Genomic DNA, 25,758 nt, shown 5'->3' with positions numbered 1-25,758 from the left:
TAGAAAAGTTATACCTATTATAGACAGTAGAACACAATGTAGAAACTAGAGCCCAAGACAGGACTTGAAAATTTTCCCATATTAAACGAGGTAGTCAACTACATATCAAGTACAAGAATCAGATTTAGCCACGACTATCTGCAAACATTTTTTTTGTTTTAAATGCATAACTGTTTACCTTATAAGCAGGCACAAACTATGCCACTGGTTTTGCACAGTGTGCACACTTAGCTCAAGTAGTAATTTATAAAGCCATTCTGGAATCCCAAGACACATCTCTTAATACAATGTCACATAGACCTTCCAATCTAGGGACTCACACCAACACAATAATAGAACACGTGCCTAAATGAATACAAGAAAGAAAAAAAAAAAAAAAAAAAAGGTACAGCAATACACTGTGCATGTTTCCCTAAACAAAATAACTCAGAATGAAAGGGTAGTCAGAAGAAATTCCCTCCAGAAAACACTGTTTGAAGTCTTTTATGATCGAAACCGCAAGCTCCACTGAACCCATGGAGGTAAGGACATGTTCAGCTTGACATGTGAAAATTATGGGATTCAGTCGCAAAAGCTGCTGCCTGCCAAAATGTCATGTGACATTGTCCTATGGCTGAAGGTTAGACAGGAGATGACACAGATTTTTTTTTTTAACATTGGAAATTTGTGCTCTGAGCTGATAATCGTTATGCCAGGATATTGCAGAAGGCAAAGGCAACGGTTCTGTCCTTGTCAGATGATGGTTATTTTCTAATGCAATAGAAACATCGAATCACATGTGTAACCAGAATTCATTTGTCAAGTTTTATTTCTTCACAAACATTTTAGATCATAAGATATTAATCGAAGATATATAGTTGTGACACAACACTTAATTCCTAAATATAGATCTCAATTTGACAAAAAGCTTGTGAACTGTAACCCCGTGCTCAAACTTGGAAACAGTTGTTGTCATACCATGTTTTAACTGCAGATGGAGCAAAAGATCACAGCATCCTATTCTGGATGAGAACTTCCTATAGCTACTGGACTGTTATTCTGCACATGGTTCTCAGCTGGTCCTGGTTCTCATTAAAAATGTAAGAGTATTTTTTTTTTTTTTTTTTTTACTGGCGTCAGCTGGCACTCCTTCATGCTGTTTGAGCATGACACCAAGATATGTAAGCGCTGAGTTTGCGGTGCACCCTCTGTGCGTGTCCATTGACCTCATTCTACATAACGGTAATTAGCCATAATGATTCTGGTAATCACATCTCCTGGGATTTGTAACACAACACCTAAGATAGGAAAACACTTAACATAAAAAGGCCTCTTGCATACTGCAGCTTGAAAAAGCTCAGTACAGCTTATTTTTTTTTACTGAGCTAAAATACAGCCCATTAATTGTAATGTGCCTATGCACACAGGTGTGCAAACAAGCACTGTGTATTCTTCATTAGAAAAAACAAAACAAAACACAAAGTCCACATTTTTGGTCAGTAATTTATGTGGCAGGGGGAGAAGCATTAATAACCCCCCCCCCCCCCCCCAAAATAGATAGAGGTTGTTAGAACCCCTGTTAGGCTTTTGCTGTATGTGATCCTGTTTGGAGATTTTTTTTCATTTCCTGTCCCCATGACAATGCTTGCAACCGTAAGGGGAATCTCTCCAACATGGGCAGAATGGCAATAAACACATTTTTTTTAATAGCAGGCTAGAACCTCTGTTAGCTTATTACTGTTGAAGGTAATTTCCCCCAACAGAACACAAGTAGTAAAAGAAAAAAAATACACAACGCCTGATCCAATTGATCCCTACTCTATGCAAAACAGTGTTTTGGTTCAAATAAATCTATTGTGTCCCAGCAGGGAAGATTGTATTATATTCATGATTTCTATTTAGAAACCTAGCTTGGGTGTCAGTTAGTGGGCTGCTGCTTCTCCTCCATAGATTCTGCATTTTACTTTATTTCAATTAGCCAATTGCGATTTCCAAACATATTTAGGGCTCACATCTATGGGCGTTGTTTGCCTGCATTTGATATGCATTTGGAATGCAACGCCCAATGCAGGTCAGCAAAATCCCACCGACATTAAATCGAGCAGTAGAAATGGCAGTTCAAAGGCTGTCTTGACCTGAATGACATGTTATACTAACCTTGCTCTGTGTAATTGTTTTGCACAGAGCTGCCCCAATCCTCCTCTTCTGGGTTCCCTTGTCGGCGCACCAGGCTCCCCCTTCATATGGGGGCACTAGTGCCCAGAATTTGATTAACAGCAGGAAGATGAAAGAGCCACTGCTCTTGGGCACAGTGCTAGATTGAAATCGGGCTCAGATAAGTATAAGTATAAGAGGGGCTGGCTGGGATCCTGCAGCACAGAAGGGTTTTTACCTTAAAATGCATAGAATGGTGAAAATCCTTAAGCTTTTAGAACTCCTTTAAAGTGGTTGTAAACCCACTTTGAAAAAAAACAACAAAACTAAACACCTACAAGACAAAGGCATAATTAGCTAGTACATGCGTAACATACTAGTTCATTATGTAATACTCACCTGAGATCGAAGCCCTCGCTGCGGTGCCCGTACACAGCACCGGCCGGCGACATCACGACTCTGGCGCTGGGATTGGCCGGAGCCACGATGGCTTCACTCCCGCGCATGCACGCGGGAACCACCGGTAATGGTACACTCACTGAAGCATCGGCACATACATACCATTGCTTAAGTGCGCATGTGCCGATGACATCGACACATGCAAATACAGGGGATATCTCCTAAACCGTGCAGGTTTAGGAGATATCCTGGGTAGCTACAGGTAAGCCTCATTATAGGCTTACCTGTAGCAAAAAGTGGTCTGTAAGGGTTTACAACCACTTTAAGTCTGTTACACAGAGTGATCTTTGGACATTAACATAAGGAAATTATCCTTTGGCAAGATATGGGAATTCCCACATTCATTAATATTTATAGCTGCTTAAACCAGGACTTCAAAGTATGCTGAGCATTTAATACCATTTTAATCAGATATGTTTTTTTTAATAGCAGCCTCTACTGGAAATAGGTTTTTGTTCTGAGCATAGGAAAAAATCTGCCATTCCCTGTCCCAGAAAAATGTCACACTGGCCCCAACATTAAAGCTAAACGCTGAGAAAAAAATAAAACAAAACAAAAACTTTTTAATTTAAATATATTCATTAATAGCCACTTAGGATGTAAATCCACTTTGTGTGCACCAAATTCCTTTGCAAGCCCAGAGATTACCCTGTAAAAGGCATGACAACCACATCACTGTGTGGTTTATAGCCTGTGTAGAAAGCAGAGCTGTGGGATGGACCCAGCAGACCCCATTCACTAAAGACAACCTACAGAAAACTACAGAAGGGGCGGAGACAAGACCAATCACCCTGCACATGCAGAGGGGGCAGAAAGTAACTGGTCTTTATTACAGGAAGATCTAAAACAAAAAGAAACGTTTCACACTAGATTTCTGCAAAGATTGGGAAGAATTACAAAACACCCAAATACAAGCAAGAATACACATGCCTTTTACATTTTTACAATATCTGCTTATTCATCATGAGTTCAGGTTTTAAGATGGATACACACTTTTTTATTCCCCCCATTGAACCAGCAGGCTGAGCAAAAAAAAAAATCTCAGATTTCTGCATCCATGGAAGTGATGTGGATGCAGGTACTGTATCTCCCCAGCTGTGCTATTGTTTTCTGATAGCGAGAATCCCCCCCTGGCAAAATACACCAAGCAGCGCTGCAACTGCTGAACGAATACTGTTTTTCCAGCTGGACTATTCAACAGAAGGCAGTTTAAAGACTAGTACACAGAGGCCGAATGTCAGGCAACATTGGCCAGTTCAATAGAAACCAGCCGACATTCAGCCCATGTGTACTGCACTCGGTCCGACAAGCCAGCCATTCGGACTACTAACATTGCATAGTTAGTACAGCATTTCATCCTGAGCTGTCCGTTTTTTTTTTTTTCATTCTGCCCTGCTAGGTTGAATGAAAGAAGAAGAAGAAAAAAAAAAAAAAAAAAAACTTATAGCTTATCAATCATCTTCTGATAAACAGAGGACACACACAGATCCAAATTTATCCCATTCTTGCTGAACTGGACAAATTTTGATGCACGTGTACCCAACTTAAGAGAAATGAGCATATACCATCATAAAAATGTAAATTCAGGGGAAATAAATTGATATAGCAAATGTGAAATAGATGTATGCAGGTGCCTACCAGCACGTGTATATACTGTTGTTGTAAAACACCTGGCTTATCTTGAGGGCTGGTGCACACCACATGCAGTCCAAAACATTTTTCTGCAACAAAAACGCAAGGATAGTAGGGTTATATGATTTCCAATGGTATAGTTCACATCAGTGTGGTCAGTTCCAGAAAAAAAAAAAAAAAAAAAAGGAGAAAAGTAGAACATATGGCATTTTTACAGCACTGAACTGTACTGGAATACACTGGAATGCTCATGTCCTCATTTGAGGTGAAGAAATAAAAAAAAAAAAAAAAAAATGCACAGCGTAAAAAACCTACTTACAGAAACGCATCCGGACTGAGTTTCTATGGTGTGAACTGGCCCTAAAACTGGAAGCTACATTACAGAACAACAAAGTTTCTTTGAGGCTGCAGAGTAGTCCAGTTTCCTGCTCTCTGACACTTTACTGACCCCATGAATCTCTGTAACCAGTAGTATGGGAAGGAATAAATGGCTGCCTGTGGCCACACAGATGTGATTTCAGGAAATTCCTTTCAAAACTTTTTTCCTTTTTAGGCAAAAGTGGAGGGTGGTGAGATTACCACTTTCAGTCCAAATGACAATGTTGTTACTGAGTCCGGAAGTGAGGGAAAATCTCAAGTGCATTTAGGCAGAACATCCCCTCGCTTCCTGTCCTGACATTTTTGTCACTGGGAAAGGAAGTGAGTGGAAATCTTAACCTGGCCACAGACAACAACAAAAGTCTAAAAAGGAGGTTCTAATCTACTATATCTACATTTAAAAATAAATTGACTGGATTCAAACGTTCATGCTCTAATATGCTAATGCAAACAGAATAGAAAAACAGAGGTCAGAGACTGGCCAATACAACTACATTATCAGGGGTGTCCAAACTTTTTCAAAGAGGGCCAGATTTGATGAAGTGAACATGTGTGAGGGGCGACCATCTTGCCTGACATTCTTTGAACCATTAAAATTCAGTCTAAGTGTTTTCGTTCGAGCACTGATACACTGCCCAACAAGAATTCTCTTGCCTTTGTGGCTGTGTGAGTAAAGAGATGAGCTTGGGTGTGTTATTTGGATATACTGTATTTATTGGCGTATAACACGCACCTTCACTTTAAGAGGGAAGTTTCAGAAAAAAAAGACGTCAATTTTAAATAAAGAACCGTGAAGCAAAATAAGTGTCAGTGCCCATCTGCAGCCTCGCAAGTGCCATGAATGCAGCACCCACCAGTGCCATCAGTGCAGCCTGATTGATGCCCATCCATCTGCAGCCTTGGGGGACAGGGAGGGGGGCGGGACAAGCGCCAAAAGATTACATACAGGAAAAACTCCTGTTTTCCCTGCGGCCTCTTTAATACAAAGTCCTGCCTCCTATGATGGACAGAACAGTCGTCCAATGGCAGCACAGGAGACGGGACTTCCTATTACAGAGGCTGCCGTGTAAACAGGAAATTCTCCTGCGTGTACGGCACTCATCCCACCTCCTCCCTGTCCCCTCCAAGGCAGCCAGCATATCCATCTTTTGTGGCCCCGGCGCTGGGAGATCGTTGGGGGCCACAAAAGATATACATGTCCAAATAACCAGATGGATCGTTCAAAACCAGAACGCGGGCCGCGATTGGCCAGCGGGACGGACTTTGAACATGCCTGACTTTTGTCCAACTCTGAAAGGTTTGATGGATTTAGCTTGTGGGTCAAACTATTGTAATAAAAAGACCAACAATAAAAAGTCAATGCTCAAAGTTTCTCAAGAATACATTCTTAGCGATTACTGTCTGTAGGGTCCCTGATTGATAATTGCATATACCGAAAAGTGAATAGATTTTACTTAACTCATTTAGCTCTAGCAAACTTTACAATAATACCAAATATGGAATGGGAAATGTCAAAAAGAAGACACTGCAGATGAAGGAATAAAGGGCTGTACACACGGCCAAATATCAGGCTTCATTGGCCGATTCCATAGATGCCGCCCGACATTCCCAGCCCGTGTGTACAGCGGCCATTCGGTCAGCTTCTATTGAAAGGGCATGACTGAAAAAGGTCTGCCGATCGGAATCTGACCAGTACCCTCAGCCAATGGCTGAGAGCGCTGACCGATGTGTTCTGGCGATGTCATTGCATTTTATTACACGTAACTTAATCTCTGAACTTATTTGTCTTGGTTTCTTTGTATGTTTGGATTGAATGAGTTGTTACCAACATGTGGGGACAATTTCACGTCAATAGCACCTTTAGAAATAGATTTACCTAGAAAAAATGGTGACTTGTTCAGTCCTTATTTTACCCACTGTATATGTAGGAAGCAGGGGAAAAAAACAAGATTGCTTAGTAAAAGCAGCACACATTACACATTGTTAGGCATATAGTTAACCCCTTGATCACCCCAAGAGGTTAACCCCTTCCCAGCCAGTGTTATCTGTAGAGCGACAGTGTATAGTATTAACACTGAACACTATTAGTGGCACTACTAATGTCAGGGTCAGTTAAAATGTTTGTGAACCTACAAAAAACAAAAAAAAAAACTAAGATCCTGTTCCTTTAAGGCATGAATAACAGCACAGTGCTTGTGCTGTGTAATTCTTCTATTCCTAACTGGTAATAAACCTGAGCCTGCCAGTTCCTGAGTCCCCTGCCTCTGCTGACAATGATAATCATGGCTGCTGAGCCCTGTTTACCGTATTCAGTTTACGCGTCTCCGTCATCCGCAGGCCTGGTCTCTCCTCTGACAGTCCGTCCCCCCCTTCCTCCCTGTCTCCGCATGAGAGCGTTTCCTCCCCACTCCTCCACCCTCTTTTCCCCTGCATAATGCAGCCGATTTTAATGTATGTAATGCAGATATGCAGCCATTACCAAAGCTGTATGTGTTCGTTAGAAACGAAAAGGCTAAATACCATTTCTGACACCGCAGCCGTGCGGTCACGTGATCCCCTGTGCTGGCCGGCCTCAATCTATGGAAAGAAGCAAAAGGGGCGGAGATTCCCCTCTGCTGGCTGGTGTCACAAAGGGAATCTTGGCTCCTCCCACTTCTCTAAATAGATCGATGACGGCCAGCACAAGGGATCACGTGACCCCCACAGCTGCAGTGTCAAACAGTATTTATCCATTTAATTTCTAACAAACACGTACAGTTTTGGTAATATCTGCATTACATACATGTAAAATCACTTTAGTGACTTTACAAACACTTTAACCTCTTGCTTACTGAGCACTTAAACCCCCCTCCTACCCAGACCAATTTTTAGCTTTCAGTGCTGTCAATCTTTAAATGACAATTGCGCGGTCATGCTACACTGTACTCAAATGAAATTTTTATCATTTTTTCACGCAAATAGAGCTTTCTTTTGGTAGTACTTAATTACCACTTGGGTTTTTATTATTTGCTAAAGCATTAGAGAAAACAGTGCAATTGAGAAGCCACGTCCATGAATAGGGAGAAAATTCAGGTAGTACTGAGTATTACCAATATAGCGGACTTTTTAGGCTAAGAAACAAAGAGAAAACCTAATGAAAGCAATTAATTTTATTGAAATTTACATAGGATAATCACAAAAGGGTAAAACATCATATACTGTGCATCTGTATATTTATGTGCAATGAGCCCTTGTGCATCTATGCATTTCGCCGTTAGGCTTCTTCAGGACACAATCAAGGTTCAAAGACGCAACAGATAAGAGAAAATGCTTCTCTATCTAAGTTTGGAATATATTATTATAATATCCATGGTAGGATGAACAATATATTTGAGGATTAGAAGATAAATCCACGATAACTGGAACTAGAGGCAGGGGCACATGGATATTTAGTAGTCCTGGTATAAAGAATGTAGAGGGTGCCGGAGGGCATCCGCCGTACATAGCTCACTAGGGGGCTTGAACAATAAAGGTGACCATATAGAGCCTGGCAGCATATAGCTGATAAACCGGGGTTTTCATAAAGAGCGTGCCCCTGGGAGACAGCTGTCCACTGCACACCACTGCAGTGGCTACAGTGCGGACGGGAGGTGGTTAATATACCCCCCAGCTAGTGTTAGATTTCCAGACACACTATCATAGTCCCACTATAAGTTGCTGATCACCGCTATTCCAGCATATATACACACACACACCATAGTTTGAAGGCGCATCAACTTTTGCACAAAGCAAAGAATATACAATTGCTGGAATTTTTTTTCTTACAAAAAAAGACATGTAGCAGAATACATTCTGGCCTAAATTCATGAAGAAATTAGATTTTTTAAAGGATAGGTTTTATAGCAGAAAGTAAAAAATATTGTTTTTTTTTTTTTTTTCTTCAAAATTTAAAATTTTCTTCATTTATATAATAAACTTAAAAACCCAGTGGTGATCAAATATCACAAGAAAGCTCAATTTGTGTGGAAAAAATTATATACATTTCATTTGCGTACATGGTTGCATGACTACACATTTGTCAGTTAGAGTAGTGCAATGCCAAATAGCAAAAAATGGCCGGGTCATGAAGGGGTAAAAACCAAGTGGCAAGTGGTAAAATGGATATTAAAAGGCAACACACTGTTAAATTATGTGAAACATATTCCTATAACTGCTGCTGCCTTCTGTTAGCAGGCCAGTTGTTTACAGAAGGATCTGATCACATCCTAGACTTTCTTTAGCCGGCATGCATTATTCAGGGCACAGTGTATGTGCATCCCACAGGCTGCCAACACTAATGTAGCACTTATGTTCCACGTTATGTTGAATTTGAGAAAATGATTCTGCTTCAGCTGTTGTACAAATACAATATACATGAAAATGCCTCCAATTTATAAGAATTTATAAAATTCATGGAATGGATTGATGCCAGAAAGTTCTTTCGGGATCATGATGAAGTCCCTAACAGATACCTGGATACTCAAACATTTTTCACATGGTACAGATAGAAATGAGGAATTTTGTGACTTTATACAAGCAAAAGCTATTACAAAACACAGATACAACTTTGTAACTTTAAGGGTTACATTTAGATACTACCTATAATTTTTAAAAGTTTTTTAGGCATACATTATATATTCTGAATTACCCAAGCTCTTATACATCTTAGTATCATGCTTCTCTGTATATGTCCACCTTTGGCGACACCTTGGCGGTTCTTCCGGCCCCTTATTGAGGCCGGGCTCCACTTCCTGTAAAGTTGCGACCCTATCAAATGTGGTTGCTGGTGGACTGAAAGAGAGGCTTGGCTGATGAAGCCTGGAGCGCATTACCGTCGTTATTCTGACTTGCGCGTGACGTCATCACGCGACATCAAAACGAGCCTTGGTACTGAGTGTGGAGTGCGGCTGCGCTCCCACTCATTATGTATTAGGCACTGACAGTGAGACTTGGTTTCCGGATTAAACAACCAGACCAATGCCAAGCTGCATTTGCAACTTTTTAATATAAATCGGGACTTACAATAAATTATAGGTCCCTATGTACACAGTCCCTTTCAGATTTTAGGGAATTATTAGCACATTTGCTTTATATGCCCCTTTGAACCGGAAGTAGTGTTCATCCGAAGTACTTCCGGCGGTCGTTACAATACTTTTTTTGCACCGTATTTGCGCAGCTGTCTTATAAGCGCACTTTTTTTGGAAAAAATTCAACAGTAAAGTTAGCCCAATTTTTTTTTTTTATATTGTGAAATATAATGTTACGCCAAGTAAATTGATACCCAACATGTCACTCTTCAAAATTGCGCACGCTCGTGGAATGGCGTCAAACTTTTACCCTCAAAAATCTCCATAGGCGACGTTTAAAAAATTCTACAGGTTGCATGTTTTGCGTTATAGAGGGGGTCTAGGGCTAGAATTATTGCTCTCGCTCTACCAGTCGTGGCGATACCTCACATGTGTGGTTTGACCACCGTTTTCATATGCGGGCGCTACTCATGTATGCGTTTGCTTCTGTGCGGGACGGGGGGGTTTTTAAACATTTTTTTTTTAATTTTTATTATTTATTTTACATTTTTTTTTTTTTAAACTGTGTAAAAATAAAGTGTCACTTTTATTCCTTTTACAAGGAATGTAAACATCCCTTGTAATAGAAAAAAGCATGACAGGACCTCTTAAATATGAGATCTGAGGTCAAAAAGACCTCAGATCTCATATTTACACTAAAATGCAATAAAAAAAAAAAAGAAAAAAAAAAAAAAGTCATTTAAAAAAATGACATTGAAAAAAAAATATGCCTTTAAGAGGCGTGGGCGGAAGTGACGTTTTGACGTCGCTTCCGCCCAGCAGTGTCATAGAGACGAGTGGGCGCCATCTTAGCCTCATTCGTCTCCAGGCACAGGAGGGAGACGGACGTGATCGCCTCCGTCGCTACCGATGGCTCTGGTAAGCCACCCCCCCACCGATAAAAGTGATCTTGCGGCGAATCCGCCGCAGGGACCACTTTTATCAGAAAGCGGACTGCTGCACGAAAACGGGGATACCGGGGTTATGGCAGCTAGCTGCTGTCATAACAACGATATCTCCCTTTAAAGTTTGGGCGTACATCGTGCGCTGGTCCGGAAGTGGTTAAGTAGGGAAGTTTGGTGCAATTCCACGAGTGTGTGCAATTTTAAAGCCTGACCTGTGAGGTATCTATGGACAGAAAAGATCCTCAGGTGGAATTTTATAGGGCAAATATACAGATAATGAGTTTAAAAGTTATAATGGTATATTAACATATAAATGATATTGGACAAAAAAAACAAAACGTATAAACATCATAAATACACAGCGGTTGAGTATCACAGTATGTAAGACAACAGGAATAACCATTTGTCAACTGTCTAGAAGGTATAAGGACAGGAGAAGTCCCAGGGACTGCGATTTTATGATATTTATATGTTTTTCGTCCAATGTCATTTATATGTTAATAAAATACCATTATAACTTTTAAACTCATCTGTATCTTTGCCCTATAAAATCCCACCTGAGGATCTTTTCAGGATGTGGGCATGATAGTTTTCCCACGCAATAGCAATTTACTGTTATCCATCTATTTACTCGGTGTAACATCTTTCACAAAAAAATTGGGCTAACTTTTTTAATTCATGAAAGTTTTTTTTCAAGAAAAAAAAAAAAAAACGCGTTTGAAAAATTGCTGGGCAAATACTATTTGACATAAATAGTTGCAACGACTGCCATTTTATTCCCTTGAGTCTCTGCTAACAAAACATATGTTTGAGGGTTCTGAGAAATTTTCTAGAAATCAAAAAGATGATTTTTACATGTCGGAGAGGAGTGCCAGAATAGGCCCGGTATGGAAGTGGTTACGTAAGCTTATATTGGATTGTCAAGAATAACTATTACTTGTATTGTTATGATGATGTGATAAAATTAGTGTATGCAGTGACCAAAACTTCCTTTAACAACTTTGCAACGTTTTACCTGATGGATGTTGGCTTCAAAATTTGCATGGTGAAAGGTACGTTTCAAAGTTTCTAGAGGAGTAAGAACCAACTACACAAATCTTGGCTACAGCTATAGAAACAAGGATAATGAAAGGAGTAAACTTGGCACATTATTAGTCCTAGGATGCATCAGACATAAATTAAACGTCACACAGGAGAAGCATTTACAAAATTATTAAACTGTCTCCAGTATCAAAATCATTTATACACAATCTTAATAATCCCCACTTCATACTTTGCCCTCACAGCATTTTCAGCTGGTATACAATCTGTTACAGAACATGATGGTATGCTGACTACCAACAACTAAATCAAGTTGTTGGTAGTCATTTTCTCTAGAATGGTACCATAGCCAAGTACAAGAGGAAATTAGTTCACAGCAGGAGTCCCTAGACAGAAATACTTGATATATTGGAGTATTGTATAAACCAATCGCCTGCTATTTGCTTTGAGCACGCTTATGTTAAAGTAGTGATTGGTTTTCTCAGTGGCTGACTTTCATTGCGGATCATCTGTTAAATATTTGCACAAAGCAGCAACATAAGGGCTAAAAGAAAAACTGCACTGCTCCAAGATCCTAAAACAGCCTCTCAAGAAGCACACTACTCTGGGTGCAGGTCACAAGGGCTCGTCTAGCTCAACACATACAGAAAAATGGAAGGACGAGGCCACACTCCATGAGTGTCCCACTTGGAAGTGGATTGTATATAGCTGGCTAATAACACAGTCCCTGTCCTTGAGTCACACTCAGCTGACGTGTTTCGTCTCTCCTAGGGCTTAATGATCAAGCCCTGGGAGGGGTGAAACACGTCAGAGGGGAAAGGTCCAAGTGACGGTTCACACAGGGGCAACCAGACTTACAGCGCGAATATGCAAAGCAATCAGCACACGACTTCAGTGGCCGCTTGCAAAATTACTTCTGTATAGAAGTCAATGCAAGTTGCCCTGAAGTCATCCCAAAATAGTGCAGGAACCTTTTTTTTTTTTTAAGTGGGAGCGACTTGAGTCACTCCTATTAGAAGGGTTCCATAGTACAGAATGGAGCGCGACTTGTCAGGTGGCTAAGTCGCCAGACAAGTCATCCGTGTGAACCAGCACTTAGGGTGTGGATCAGGTCAGCAGCCAGCTATATACAAATTTATTCATTGGGATTTCCATGGGGTGTGGCCTAGTTCTTGGATTAAGGGGGCTAGTTATATTTCTTTCTTTCAGGCCAAGCCAATTCTGGCATTCCTCTCCTTCTTGTAAAAATCATTTTTTGCTAGAAAATTACTCAGAACCCCCAAACATTATATATGAGGTTTTAGGCGAGACCCTAGGGAATAAAATGGTGGTTGTTGCAATTTTTTATGTCACACGGTATTTGGGCAGCAATTTTTGAAACGAGATTTATTTTTTTAATGGAAAAACAAAAAAACAAAAACAAACAAAAAACACACACTAAAAGTTAGCTCAATTTTTTTGTATAATGTGAAAGATGATGTTACGCAGAGTATATATATACCTAACATGTCACGGTTTAAATTGCACACACTCGTGGAATGGCGCCAAACTTTGGTACCTAAAAATCCCCATAGGCTATGCTTTAAACATGTTTATAGGTTACCAGTTTAGAGTTACAGAGAAGGTCTTGTGCTAGAATTATTGCTCACTCGAACGTTCGTGGCGATACCTCACATGTGTGGATTTGAACGCGGTTTACATATGCAGACGAGACCTACATATGCGCTTCTTTCGGCTTGCTAGCACGTGGGGACAGGGGTGCTTTAAAAAAAAAAAAAAAAAATGTATTTTAACACGTTTTCCTTAAAAAAAATTTTTGATCACTTATTCCTGTTACAAGGAATGTAACCTCTTGCAACAGGAATAGGGTCCTCTTTACAGAGAGATCTGGGGATCCATAAGTCCTGTATGCTGGATAGCCTGAGATAAAAAATAAATAAATAATAAAAAAAACAGTGATCTCAGGCTTTCCAGCTAAAAGAAAATCATTGTTTACATCTGCTTGTGCCAGGAGTGACGTTGCTCCCAGCCTCCGAGGGTCATAGAGATGGCCGGGGACCATCTGGTCCTCGGTCAGCTCTATGGTGAACCGTCGCTGCCAGCCGATTCATTCTCCAGTTCCCCGATTGAACGAGAGAGCCAGGAGAAGCACGTGAGGGTGCAGGGGCAACATCCCCTCCTGCAGCCTGTAAAAGCAATCAAGTGGCTAAAACAGCCACTATGACTGTTATTACGTGAGAGAATCGCCGGCAGAAAAAAAATATCTGATGCATCATTCAGATACGACGATGTAACCGTAGGTGGACGTCATGTGACGTCCTGGAGTTTAACCACTTAAGGACCGTGCCTTTTTTTTTTTTTACTACACTTGTGGTTTACAAGTTAAAATAATTTTTTTTTGCTAGAAAAAAATTACTTAGAACCTCCAAACATTATATTTTTTCTAACACCCTAGACAATAAAATGGCGTTAGAATACTTTGTCACACCATAATTGCGCAGTGGTCTTACAAGCGCACTTTTTTGGAAAAAATACACTTTTTTGAATTGGAAAAAATAAAACAGTGACATTAGCCCAATTTTGTTTTATATTGTGAAAGATAATGTTATGCCGAGTAAATTGATACCCAAAATGTCACGCTGCAAAATTGTGCCTGCTCATGGAATGGCGACAAACTTACCCTTAACCACATGCCGACTGCCGCATGCCGATTTAAGTTGGCAAAATGGCACGGGCAGGCAAAAGGGCGTACCTGTACGTCCCTTTGAAATTCCCACCTAGCGAGCACGCCCGCCGCAGGAGTGTGCTTGCAAGTCCCGCAAACTCTATGTTCGCCGGCGGCCAATGATTGCAGTGAGGAGAGGCAAATGTAAACAAGGCATTTCCCTGTTCTGCCTAGCAACATGACAGGGATCTACTGCTCCCGGGAGCTCATTGGAAGCAGTGATCTCTGTCATGTTGTAGTGAGCCCACCCCCCCTACAGTTAGTACACATCCAGGGAATACACTTAACCCCTTGATCGCCCCCTAATGTTTAACCCCTTCACTGCCAATAACATTTATACAGTAATCAGTGGCTATTTTTAGCTCTGATCGCTGGATAAAATGTCAATGGTCCCAAAATAGTCTCAAAAGTGCCCGCCCCTGATCTTCATTCTTACTCCGGAACCTTTTCTATGCACAGCGAGACTTGATTCCAGCATTGTGGGCCTAGGGAAAGCCTCAGGCATTCACAAAGTTTCCGCCTTCGTGGACGATTCGATTTTCCTTCTGACGGATCCGCTGGCGTCCTTGCCGAATCTACTACACTCCTTCCGTGAGTATGGCACCCTGTCATACTTCCAAATTAATCTAAATCCTTCACTCTCAACATTGCAGTGGAGAAGGCTGTAATCAAACGTCTCTGTCCCTCTTTTCCCTTTCATTGGGCGACTGACTGTTCGTTATTTGGGAATACATGTCATGCCAAACCCTGCTACTTCGGCAAATTTTGAGCCACTTCTTTTGAGCATGAGAGCCTACTTACTTCGCTGGCATTCACCCATGTTGACCTAGTTTGGCCGTTGCAATGCCCTCAAGATGACATTATTCTTCATCTTCTACAAGCTCTCCCCATCAGATTACCTCCCGTGTTCTTCAAGCGAGCGAACTCCCTCTTTCGGGAATTTGTGTGGTTCCATCGGAAACCCCGTCTCCAACTTCTCCCTAAATGACAGGGTGGAGTTAGCCTCCCGGATGTGCGGGTTTACTATAGGGCGATTCACCTCACCAGATAGGTGGACTGGCATTGCCACGCTGAGGCAAGACACTGGGTGGCTATGGAGCTGAAGGACTCCGGTGACACAGCATAGAGCTGGCCCTGGATCACCTCCCAGCTGCCAAGAGCTCAGTACCCATCCTACTCTAGGTAGAACTTTGATGGTTGCGAGGGACACCTTTTGGAGCTCTTCACTTTCCCCATTGCCGTCACCCATGATACCTATTCTAGGGAATCCGGAGTTCCAAAGTTTGTTGTCCAGTGGTCATCTCCATCTTCCTGGTCCTGGGGCCCGATGGCAAGCTTTCCTTCATTGCCCTTACGAACACCTCGGTTCCCCCATTAGACTTTTGGGGTAGCTTCCAGCTCAGGCATTTTCTTCACCAGTGTGCTCGTTCTCTGGGCGTTTCTCTTCAACTTACAAAAATAGTGGCGAAACGGTTCTGGTCTATGGCAGATGCTCTCTGTCTTTCCACTATCTATGCTGCCTTGATCCAACCAAAAAAAGATTTTACCCCGGTTTTCCTCTCCAAGTGGGAATCAGATCTTACTATGCATTTTACTGATCCACAAAAGGAGAAAATTCTTCATTTTGCTCAGAAATCTTCAATTGCCACTAAGGTCCAAGAAACCAACTACAAGATTTTGACTAGGTGGTATAGGGTTCCCGTGACTCTACACCGCATCTTTCCACAGGTACCTGATACGTGTTGGTGATGCAATGCTGATCGAGGTACAATGTTCCACATTTTCTGGGATTGCCCAAGAATCAAACTGGCAGGGGGTGACCTCTACTGTTAAAGATCTGACCAATGTTGATCTAGCAGGAAACCCGGCGCCGTGTCTGCAGCACGTGCACACAGCCCATCAAAAAAATATAAGGCCTCTCTCACGATCCAATTACTGAATTCTGCAACGGCCTGTATTCCTCTGCGTTGGAGATCTGTGATTCTGCCCTCGAGGTCTCTTTGGTACTCCAAAATTAATGAGCTTAGGGACATGGAGGATCTTACAGCAACTTTATACAATCACGATGAGACCTTTCGGGACACCTGGAGGCCATGGCAACATTTTGTATACACGAATGCTTATTTACAAGAGATTTCGCAACCCGTGTGAATTCCTGGGTTTTGCCCGATTTTGGCCTTGGGCGAGTGACCCTGCTATCTTCTCTGGTCATACGTCATTCTTGCTACCCCTCCAACCTTTCTTTGTCATTTTTCCTTCTTTACCCCCTCTTTTCCCCCTCTTGTAGCCAATTGCCCCGAAGACACTTTTTCATGGCCCCTGGGGCCCCCTAAGTGACCCCAGGATTTTATTACATTTCTTAGAGGTGCTATCTGTTGCCTCTAGCTAAATGGGAAAAAAATGCAGCGCTAAGAAGTAATAGGAAGTTAGGGTGTAGTGAAACAATTAAATAAGAGATGCTGTACTGAACAGTAAAGCATATGTGCAAAAACCATAAGTGAAATGAAATGAACAAACACAGTATAAAGTGTCCACATATGGTAAATGGATGATTCCAAACTCAAATTATTAAGAGGAACTGGTATGGACCAAAAAATGATGTGAAACTAGAAAATAAAGTCAATGGTGCACGGTGTGGATCTGTGACTGAGTCAACAACGGGGTACAGAACTTCCGTAGCTGTAAACCAACATCTCGATATGGGGCATCAGAATGAAAACATCAGGAAGTAAGATAAGATGGGTACTCTTACCAGATGACGTGGACTCCACTGTCATATGACATGGAGTCAATGGTGCATGGAGCCAAACCTAGGCTGGAAAACGATATCCGGAACGGTGGAACCTCTGTCTCACTTCTCGACTTCTCTGGTGGGGTGAAGAAACATCAGGAAGGGCCGCCAATTGGATATCAGCCAATAGACCTCAAGGATGTGTTCCAAGGAGAAGCCGGGGACAGATTTGATCCAGACCCCGTGATGGAAGTAGGGCTACTGGAAGGCAGTTTCTTGCATCGGGATAATATGCAAATAAAAAGCTTCTGCATAGTGCAGGTAAACCAGGGATTTTTATTTCTAAAAATACCATACAAAAAATGGATAAAAGTGATCACAATTAAAATAAAATCTAAGCAGCGTAAGGAAGGGGAGCTCGCCCGACGCGTTTCGACCAAGGGGGTCTTCAACAGGGGCATGAGCTTCTCCCTTCACGCTGCTCCTATATATAAATATCTAATCCAATAAGATAACCCCTATAGCCAATCACAGTGGAGCTACAAAGGTCAAGTAATCAGGAACTGGATCCTGTTGATCGCTAGACCAATCAGAATCATGAATAAAACAGCCGGTGAGTGTAGGACCCAATAGCGCAGTCTAATAGTGAGACTGATGCCTGGAGACCTCCCCACCGCATGGCAAACAATAGTAGACATCACTTCCTGGTAATGCATCACTTCCTGGTCAAACAATAGTGGACATCACTTCCTGGTAATGCATCACTTCCTGGTCATGTGATGTGGTGTGAAGGGGCGGTGTCCCGGCTCCCTGACCCAATCAACAACCACCAAAAGGTGCACAGGATGGGAGAGGGTAGTCACGGAAAACGAATCTCCTCAGCTCAAGTCCCGATCACATGATCGGATCTGGTGCTGTCACATGGCTAAAAACATCAATGTGAAAATCAACAATAATAATGGCAAACACTAGATGGCAGCACTAAAGTGAAATAGTGCTAGCAAGTGGTGATAAACCAAAACAGAAAATTAACATTACTGAACAATACTAAGCAGCATTACCTAAATCGGACACAAGATGTCCCAAATAGATCTATACCAGTACATGCAAAATATACATAGCAATGAAAGAAAAAATTGTAAAAATATTAACATGGCTGTTAGGTAATCTATTACAAATAATCAATATATTGAATTGAATAAATAATAAATGTAATTTCCCAATATAAGTTTGGAAAATTAGAAAATAAAAACATGGAACAAATAGGTATTGTAAGGAAAAAAAAAAAAAATAAATGAAAAAAGACATTAACGCAATAATGAATCGGAAAAAAAAAAAAAAAAAAAAAAAAAGGGGGGAGGGGGGGGCAAATGGAACACCCATACCTAAAAAGGGACATAAAAAACGAACAAGCAGAAATGGAAAAATCGTACATGAAAAATACATGACTACTAGGATGTATTGATGAACGAGTTGAGGTCCCACTCGACGTTCATCCCAAACGGAAAGAAGGACCTCAACTCGTAGATCCAGTAGGTTTCGAGGCGTGATACGCCACGTAATCGCGATTCACCCCTCCAGTGTGGGACAAATCTGTCTATGACCTGGAAGAGGGTGCCTGAAGGGTCTCTATTATGATGTTGCAAATAGTGTCTCGGTACCGTATGTTTGCTCTTTCCCCCTTTAATGCCGGTGATATGCTCATTGACACGAATGGAGAAGGTCCTGATGGTACGTCCGACATATTGTTTATGACAAGGACATGTTATCAAATAAACAATATATTGAGATGCACATGTGGCAAACTCCTTCATGTGATATACACGAGACGTTACTGTGGATGTAAAGGTCAGTAGCTTTTGTCTGCCTGCACTATTGTGGTGGCATACATTGCACTTACGGCAAGGGTAAAAACCCTTGCAGTCTTGGAAGAAGGATATCTTTTTGGGTGGATCGATAACATTAGGGGCAATCTGCCCCTGAATGGATCGTGCACCTCTAAAAATCACTGGTGCTCGTTCGGGAAGAACGGGACCCAATAGTCTATCATTCAAAAGCACCCTCCAATGTTTCTTAAGGATGTTTTTGACCTGTTTAGACTGTATAGAATGTGTGGTGGTGAAAGCCCACTTAAAACTAGAGTCTGAGGTATTTTTGGGACGCTCCGTCAATGTGGCCGTTCTCTCCACAGCCAAGACGGCATTAATCTCCTCATCCAAATGGTCTAGTCCATAACCCTTTTCAAGAAATCTTTTCTTGAGCAACTGTGATTGAACTAAAAAATCGGATGTTTTGCTACAGTTGCGGCGTAGCCTAAGGAATTGGCCACGTGGGATTGCTTTAAGCCATTGTTCTTGATGGCAACTCTCGACCGGAATGTACCCATTCCGGTCGGTGGGTTTAAAATAGGTTTTGAATTCCAAGTGGTCCTCCATGGCCATAATCTCTAAATCAAGGAAATGAACATGAGAGGAGCTGGCCTCATAGCTTAGGGAGATACCCCTATCATTGGAGTTTAAGATGGTCATATAGTCATCCAGGGACTGGCGATCTCCATCCCATAGGAGGAGGATGTCGTCTATGTACCTGGCCCAGAGGACTAACTCTGGCCTCCGGTCAACATAGACGACATCCTCCTCCCATTGTGCCTCTAGCTAAGCCAGTAGTTCTGTTGGCTGATAACCAATTTAAAGTTTGTTTGATCTCTAAGCTCTGATGGCTGCGATCGGTTTTGCTGTTTGTTCTACTGAATTATGCTTGTTATAGCTGAGGAGTCCATATTATGTACAATTTATACTGCATGCTGGTTATCTACGTACCCCTTTATGCTCTTTCCTGCTTGGTTTGTATTGTACAATTCTGGGTACACAAACAAATTAAAAAAACAAAACAAAAAAAACAAAAAAACAAAAAAAAAAAAGTGTCCGATCTGTCCGCCGCAACGTTGCAGTCATTAAAAAAAAAAAAAAAAAAAGCAGATCGCCGCCATTACAATGAATGCCATAAATCTATCACCCATTTTGTAAACGCTATAACTTTTGCGCAAACCAATCAATATACACTTAATGAGATTTTCTTTCTCGAACATCACGGGACACAGAGCCACAGTAATTACTGATGGGTTATATAGGTATCACTGGTGATTGGACACTGGCACACCCTATCAGGAAGTTCAACCCCCTATATAATCCCTCCCCCTTGCAGGGATACCTCAGTTTTTACGCCAGTGTCTTAGGTGATGGACGTGTAAAGATGTCCTGTGCTGAGCTCCAAAGGGAATATCCTAAGATCCTATACTGGGGCAAGCCAGGCTAACCGGATCCATTCAAAGTGTCTTTTCATGGCCGAATTGAATGGTACCCGGGCCTCGTGTCCGAAGAAACGAGGTTTTACCCGTAATGCTTCTCTTTTTAGAGAGCTGGACCCCGCAGATCAGAAAATGGCTTTAAACTTCCTAATTTCTGGCGAGGTGCTTTACGGTCCCAGAACTGTTGGATCCCCCTACTGATGGGGGCCCCAGTCTCTGACGGTTTTTTCAAACGGAGCCCACCGTGAGAGGTGAAGATTGGGTCTGTGTAAACAGCACCCTGCGGCTGGATAAGGTAAGAGGAGATTCCACAGAATTTTTGAGTTCTAGTGGCTTTTCTCCTTTAAGGTAAATGCATGCTATGCCTATTGTGACCACCGGGGGCTGCCAAGAGCACAAACCTACACATGCTGAATGTCGGTCTCAGGTGTTGTAATCGCTGTGTATGTCCCAGCGTATCAAGCAGGCTGCAAGCAGGTAAGGTGGATGGGGGGATTTCTCATGTTTGAATGTTCCCCCCAGGCTAGAGAGGGGCCACAGGGGTCTAGAAAGTGGTTATACCACCCGGGCTCTGTGGCCTAATGGCCACCATCTCTGAAGATAGCCGTTCAGGCAAATCTTGTTACCAGTCTCCCTCCTCCCCCCCCCCCATCCCCAGCCTTTTCTCCAGAGCATGACAGGAGAGTCGGCAGCGCGGGAAGCGCTCGTTTTTTTCAAAACTCGAGGGGGGGGGGGGGGCGGTAGAGGAGGGGGCGGGATGTCAGCACAGAGTGTTTAGACTCCCACTCAGGCCAGCTGCAGGCTATTAAAGGCACTCTGTACAGGTGCACTCAGCCTTCTGAGAGACACAGAGCTGACGGTCGCATGTAAGGTGGGACACAGGCATTCTCCTAGGCAGCATTTACTGAAGTAACACCAGACTGAGCATTGGGTAGCAAGGCTTTTAGCCAGACTACATCGCTCAGCTGGCAGTGTTCATTTGTATACCTCACACCTTGTTGCTTTGCACTATGGGTAGAAGAGGTTCAAGCACCCCAGGAACCAGAGACACTAGGGGATCTCGTTCAGGTTCTGAGGGCCCCCTGTCGGCAGCATCCTTCCCCCCTAAAGATGGGCCAGGGACGGCTAGCCAGGGAGAGCCATCGGGGTCAGGGGCTACACCTGCTTCTGGCACTTCAGCCCCTGTATATATTACACAAGAGGTTTTTTCCTCAACCATTAATGGTCTAGAGGAAAGATTAATGGCCGTGATTACGTCTTCACTCAGTGGAAGAAAACGCACTAGGCTTTCCTCTGTTCCCCAAGACCCTCAGACAGAGGAGCTCTGGGATAAAGGAGATGAATCCCTTTCAGAGGATCGGGATGGGATGGATGATTCCTCTTCGGAGGATTCAGGTGGAGAGGGACCCTCTGCGACTTCCCAAGAGGAGAAAGTCTTAGTGCAGATCCTCACTGGATTGGTCCGCTCCACATTTAAGTTGCCCATACCTGAAACTGCTAAAGAATCCTCTTCTGCTTTGGGGTCACTGAAACCTTTCCAAGCAGCACATGCTTTTCCTGTTCATACTTTACTTGAAAAGCTTATTTATTCTGAGTGGGATCACCCAGACAAACGTTTTTTTCCGCCGAGAAAGTTTTCAACACTTTATCCGATGGAAGAAAAGTTTATTAAAATGTGGGGAATTCCGGCTATTGATGCCGCCATTTCCTCAATAAATAATAGCCTGACTTGTCCTGTAGACAATGCTCAGATGCTCAGGGATCCTGTAGATAAAAGGATGGAATCCCTATTGAAGGATGTTTTCTCCTTAGCAGGATCAGTGGCCCAACCTGCAATAGCAGCGATTGGAGTCTGTCAATACTTAAGAGACCATGTTAAGCAGGTCATCAAAGTATTACCTGAACAGCAGGCCCAGGGGTTTGCTAACCTTCCAGCGGCCTTATGCTTTGTGGTTGACGCCATTAGAGATTCTATCGTGCAAACCTCCCGTCTTTCACTGGGGTTGGTGCATATACGTAGAATCCTATGGTTGAAAAATTGGTCAGCCGAAGCACCATGTAAGAAGCTACTGGCTGGGTTTCCATTTCGTGGTGCAAGGTTGTTTGGAGAGGACTTGGATAACTATATCAAGAGAATCTCTTGTGGGAAAAGCACTCTCTTACCTGTCAAGAAGAAGAGTAAGCGTCCCTCTTTCAAACGGACTCTTTCCCCAGCGCCGGGGGCTTCAGCCTCCAGGCAGTCTCGACGGCCGCCTCCATCGGGGTCCAGAGACAAGAGTCAACCCCAGGGACAAAAGAAGTCCTGGGGAAAGAAGCCTACTAGGCAAAACACTAAGACCTCTGCATGAGGGGGCGCCCCCGCTCACTCGAGTGGGGGGAAGACTGCGACAATTCTCAGAGCTCTGGCAGGAGGACTTCCAGGACAGATGGGTAGTCTCCACGGTAACCTTAGGGTACAAGCTGGAGTTTCAGGAATTCCCTTCTCCTCGGTTCCTCAGATCAAATGTTCCCAGAGACCCAGAGAAGAAGCAGTCGCTCCTTCTAGCGTTAGAGCGACTTTTGTCGCAGGAGGTCATTATGATAGTTCCCGCAAAGGACCAGGGATTGGGCTTCTATTCCAACCTTTTTACGGTCCAAAAGCCAAATGGGGATGTCAGGCCCATTTTGGACTTAAGGGATCTGAACCGATTCCTAAGGATTCAATCCTTCCGCATGGAATCAATTCGAACAGTAGTTCCCACCCTGCAGGGAGGAGAATTTCTGGCATCAATAGACATCAGAGATGCATATCTGCATGTGCCCATTTTTCCTGCTCATCAGAAGTTTCTGCGCTTCGAGGTAGGAGGGCGCCATTTCCAGTTTATGGCTCTGCCCTTTGGGATAGCCACTGCACCTCGAGTGTTCACAAAGATCTTGGCTCCTCCTCTGGCCAGATTAAGGGCTCAGGGTATAGCTGTCATAGCATACCTAGACGACCTGCTCTTGATAGACCGATCGGTAGCCTCTTTGAATGGAAACTTGAGGACCACGGTCAGGTATCTAGAACACCTGGGTTGGATCCTCAACTTAGAAAAGTCTTTCCTAAAACCAGTAAGAAGACTGGAATATTTAGGTCTGATTATACATACAAGCCAGGAGAAAATATTTCTACCCCAGGCAAAGATCACTGCTTTGAGAGAGCTGATTCTGACAGTAAGGACCAAGAAGGGTCCCTCAGTCCGCCTTTGTATGAGGCTACTAGGGAAGATGGTGTCTTCATTCGAAGCAGTTCCCTATGCTCAGTTTCACTCAAGAATGCTGCAACACAGTATTCTGTCGACCTGGAACAAGAAGGTTCAGGCATTAGACTTTCCGATGCACCTGTCGCATGCGGTGCGTCAGAGCCTCAATTGGTGGCTCATACCCGAAAACCTGCAGAAGGGGAAATCCTTTCTACCGGTTACCTGGACGGTGGTAACAACAGATGCCAGTCTGTCAGGTTGGGGAGCAGTTCTGGAACAGGCTGCGGTCCAAGGAGTATGGTCCAAGACAGAGAGGACCTTACCCATCAACATTCTGGAGATCCGGGCGATACATCTAGCTCTAAAAGCCTGGACTATCAGGCTACAGGGTTGTCCGGTCAGGATCCAGTCCGACAATGCCACAGCAGTGGCTTATGTCAATCATCAGGGAGGCACCCGGAGCCGAGCTGCTCAAAAAGAGGTGAACCAGATCTTAGTCTGGGCAGAGATGCATGTGCCATGCATATCGGCAGTTTTCATCCCGGGAATAGAGAATTGGCAGGCGGACTATCTAAGTCGCCAGCAGTTACTTCCAGGGGAATGGTCTCTGCATCCCGACGTCTTTTGGGCCATATGCCAAAGATGGGGGGTTCCAGATGTAGATCTCTTTGCATCCCGATTCAACAAAAAGATAGACAGATTTGTGGCAAGGACAAAAGATCCTCTTGCATGCGGGACGGATGCGTTGGTGATTCCGTGGCATCGGTTCTCACTGATTTACGCATTCCCGCCTATTCTGCTACTACCACGACTCCTTCGCAGGATCAGGCAGGAAAGGAAGTCGGTACTTCTGGTGGCCCCCGCTTGGCCCAGAAGGACTTGGTATGCAGAAATAGTAAGGATGACGGTAGGTTCCCCGTGGACACTACCGGAACGCCCAGACCTGTTATCTCAAGGTCCAGTGTTCCATCCTGCCTTACAAACGATAAATTTGACGGTTTGGCTATTGAGACCCACGTTCTGAAGAGTCGTGGGCTCTCAGGTCCTGTCATATCTACCTTGATTAATGCAAGGAAGCCAGCTTCCAGGATGATTTATCATAGAGTCTGGAAAGCTTATATAACCTGGTGTGAATCCAGAGGTTGGCATCCCAGGAAATATGTCATAGGTAGAATCCTTGATTTTCTACAGATGGGATTAGAGATGAAGCTGGCCTTGAGTACCATCAAGGGCCAGGTCTCTGCTTTATCAGTATTATTTCAGCGGCCACTTGCTTCGCATTCTTTGGTCCGAAACTTTATGCAGGGGGTGATGCGTCTTAATCCTCCGGTTAAAGCGCCCCTAAACCCCTGGGACTTGAATTTGGTCCTGGCTGTGTTACAGAAACGGCCTTTTGAACCAATAAGTCAGATTCCTTTGGTCTTGTTGACAAGGAAATTAATTTTTCTGGTGGCCATCTCTTCTGCTAGAAGAGTATCAGAATTAGCAGCTCTTTCCTGTAAGGAGCCTTATTTGATTATACACAAGGATAGAGTGGTACTACGCCCTCATCCTAGTTTTTTACCGAAGGTGGTTTCTGATTTTCATTTAAACCAAGACATTGTTCTACCTTCCTTTTTTCCAGATCCCTGTTCTCCGGAAGAGAGATCTCTACATTCGTTGGATGTAGTAAGAGCAGTTAAGGCCTATCTAGGGGCAACTACTGAGATCCGCAAGACGGATGTTTTGTTTGTGCTGCCAGAGGGTCCCAATAGAGGACAGGCAGCGTCAAAAGCTACCATTTCTAAATGGATTCGACAGTTGATCATTCAAGCTTACGGTTTGAAACAGAAGATTCCTCCGTTTCAGATCAGGGCACATTCCACAAGGGCTATTGGTGCTTCTTGGGCAGTGCATCACCGGGCCTCTATGGCTCAAATCTGCAAGGCCGCAACCTGGTCTTCAGTTCATACATTCACCAGATTCTATCAGGTGGATGTGAGAAGGCATGAGGATATCGCCTTTGGGCGTAGTGTGCTGCAGGCAGCAGTACAGGGTCCTCAGGTCTGATTGCACCCTACTTGGTCGTGGTTCCCCCCCCTCAGGTAGCATTGCTCTGGGACATCCCATCAGTAATTACTGTGGCTCTGTGTCCCGTGATGT

The 25,758-nt window shown here is 43.3% G+C and overlaps 1 protein-coding gene across 2 annotated transcripts in view; it reads right to left on the bottom strand.

The window, feature by feature from the left end:
• UBTD2 (ubiquitin domain containing 2) overlaps positions 1 to 25,758 on the bottom strand; it is a 162,898-nt gene that overhangs the window by 5,933 nt on the left and 131,207 nt on the right. The gene's annotated exons all lie outside the window — the stretch shown is intronic.

The sequence above is a fragment of the Aquarana catesbeiana genome, linkage group LG03 (genome assembly GCF_042186555.1).
Source record: "Aquarana catesbeiana isolate 2022-GZ linkage group LG03, ASM4218655v1, whole genome shotgun sequence".
NCBI classification, from domain to species: Eukaryota; Metazoa; Chordata; class Amphibia; order Anura; family Ranidae; genus Aquarana; species Aquarana catesbeiana.
This window is presented reverse-complemented; position numbering and strand designations above follow the sequence as displayed.